The sequence below is a fragment of the Cornus florida genome, unplaced genomic scaffold (genome assembly GCF_030987335.1).
Source record: "Cornus florida cultivar Cherokee Brave unplaced genomic scaffold, ASM3098733v1 CherokeeBrave_3.0.0_Hap2_Chr07, whole genome shotgun sequence".
Taxonomy (NCBI): Eukaryota; Viridiplantae; Streptophyta; class Magnoliopsida; order Cornales; family Cornaceae; genus Cornus; species Cornus florida.
Genome location: NW_026775577.1, coordinates 81682682 through 81685473, shown reverse-complemented (window position 1 = coordinate 81685473; position 2792 = coordinate 81682682). Strand labels below are relative to the sequence as shown.

Genomic DNA, 2792 nt, shown 5'->3' with positions numbered 1-2792 from the left:
CGATCATAAAATTTACGATCAATCGTGGCTTTCCACAATTGATCGTACATTGTTCATTAAAAAAAAAAAAAATTATAAAAAAAAAAAAGAAAAAATTGTTTCTTTGCATTCTTTATTTTCTTGCAATTTTAAATACTTGCATTTTATTTCCTTATCTTTTATTTCCCTTGTGTACATACATGCCTTATTTCCAATGAAATATATATATATATATATATATATATATATATATATATATATATATATATTATTTCTTTGTATTCTTTATTTTCTTGCATTTTTATTTCCTTGTCTTTTATTTTGCTTGTCTACATACTTTGTGTTAAAAAAAAAAAAAAAAAATTGTTTCCTGCATTTTGTTTATTTACATGTTTTCATAAAAAGAAAAATATAAAAACTTTTCACCATTGTGCCCTTATGTGTAGTCATGCATTCTTTCATGTTTTATCTAGGGCTTAATCTCATATCTCTCTTTCATTTTGTTCCATATTGCCTTAGAATGTTTATTGGATTATTCTTTATCCCATTGTGATATTTGATGTGAGTTTGCTAGTGTGGTTATTCAAATAGGTTTTTGAATCCAAGTTTGGGGGAGTCATCTTTCAAATTAGATTATTGATGGGCTTCATAGGCTTTGCCACCACAGTATATTCTTTCCAACTTTTCCATTGTTCTCATTGCACATTGAGGACAATGTACGGTTTAAGTTTGGGGGTAAGATGGTTTTGTTGCATTCTACTTAAGTTTGAACTTTAATTGCATGATTGAGATTTGAGATTCATTTTAGCAATGACTTTGATCTTTTAAGGCTTATGTTCCATTGAATTGCAAAATTTCATGTCTTGAGAGTTCAATACTCCTTCTATGCCTTTGGATGCCATTTAGGAGCAAATTTTTCAAAAGTTAGATATTATGCTTGCTTTTGTGGTCCATGTCATCTTATTTGTGAGAATGCTATGAGATCCGACTCCAAAACATTCTTGACAAGATGACCTTGAATGCTAATAACAAAACCTTTTACCGAGTAGCCGAGATTCTCATCTCATTAAGCATTGAATTCTCGCGCAAAAAAGTGAAAGGCCCACATAATAGTTAAAAAAAAAAAAAAAGAGAAGTGAGCGCTTCTCACCAAAGGTGGGGAGTAGGGAAATGATATGATGAGAGTTGTTTTGATTTGTAGCCTAGTTGATTTGAGTTTGTAAGTCTATAGGGGTGTCTTTACACCTAATGCCCTAAAGTCATCACATGGATCTTCTAAAAAGCTTAATAGATCACTACATTGAACCATACTCTTATTGTGACGGCCCTGGTTTTTCAAGCTAGTGCGTCCTGTGATGAACCAAAGGTTGACCCGATAACGGATCTAAATGCGGTAGCGGAAACAGAAAAACAAGATCATGGAGATGCAATGCATCTCTAAGAAGCCAGAGTGACCTTCCATGAGGTTACGGGAGGAAAGGAATCACCTCCCAGAATGAACACTAAGGTCCCTGAAAGAAAGAGTTTAAAAGTCTTTCCCAATACTGGCTCAAACACAAGGTGGAATCCTAACGCCACACAAAACAAACGACGATAAAATGGATAGTTCCAATGCTAACCATTAAGAGACACCAACAGGAGAACTCAACTCAACTCAAGATGCCAATGAGTTAGATGAGAACTCCACAGGATCCTATCAGAACCCTAAACGCAAAATCCCAAGTCTCCAAGGATGAGGGAGAGTAATTAATTACACCAATGCTTTGATACCATTCTTTAACGCCCCGAATTTTCTAAATAAAATCCTCAATTTCATTAAATCAAAATACTTCATAAAAGACACCCAGGATCTCAAAAGAAATAAAATACCCTTTATTGATACAAAATCAATCAAATTTTCTCAAATAAATAAGACAACATCTCAAATTAATTAAATTGATACTAAATCAATTTCCTCAAATAAATACATAAAAATCTCTAAATAAAATAATTTAATTCCTCAACTCCAACTCTTCCACCTAAGCCCGCAACTATAAATCCAAGTTCATCCTCGGTACCTGAAACTGTAGGGGGGTGAGACAGTAGGAAAAACCATAACAATGATTTCAAAGAGTTTCATGATAAATTTGCTTCACAAAAATATATATATGCTTTTAAACAAAATACATATATACAATTTTAGCAAAATAATAATCAACAAAATATTTGAAATAAAATCATCCAAGCCATTCAAGGTATGATGACCCCTACACTGTAAAATGAATAAATCAACACTGGGTCATCAACATCACTGCTCCCAGCCCCCTCTGAAACTCTCGGATTTCTCTGTGAATGTTTCCTTTATTTCTCTCTTCTGTATCATCACCAAAAGGCACAATATATATAGACAATTGTACCGACATTTCATAAATATCAATTCAAAGTAAAATGAATCAATTCAATTGCTTAGGGGACAACAAACTTTAGTGGACCCGCCACAACCTTTATCTCTTACTTTTCCTTATCACTTCATATATCACTTTAACAATCAAATTCCAAATACAAAGAATGCAATCTAAACTCACATCAGAACGTGGAAAAAAGGCCAAAGTCAAATAAATAATGCCAAAATATCAATCAATGGGACCTACCACCATAATTCATCTTTCTTCCTTTCACAATCTCGACTGCTTCCTTTATGCATCATTTCATCAATTGCTATATATATATATATATGTATATATATATATGTAATAAATTCAACCCATTAATACTATCAAGTGGGACCCGCCAACTATCACAAAATCAAAACCCATATTGGCTTCCACCTTTCG

General features: G+C 32.8%; 1 long non-coding RNA gene across 1 annotated transcript; it reads right to left on the bottom strand.

Moving 5' to 3' along the window:
- Positions 1 to 1830: 1830 nt before the first annotated feature.
- On the bottom strand, positions 1831 to 2573 carry LOC132267696 (uncharacterized). The gene is made up of 2 exons (XR_009469055.1): positions 2230 to 2573; positions 1831 to 2042 (listed from the first exon to the last, which is right to left on the bottom strand). It is a non-coding gene; the product is annotated as an uncharacterized LOC132267696 (long non-coding RNA).
- Between the last annotated feature and the right edge of the window lie 219 nt (positions 2574 to 2792).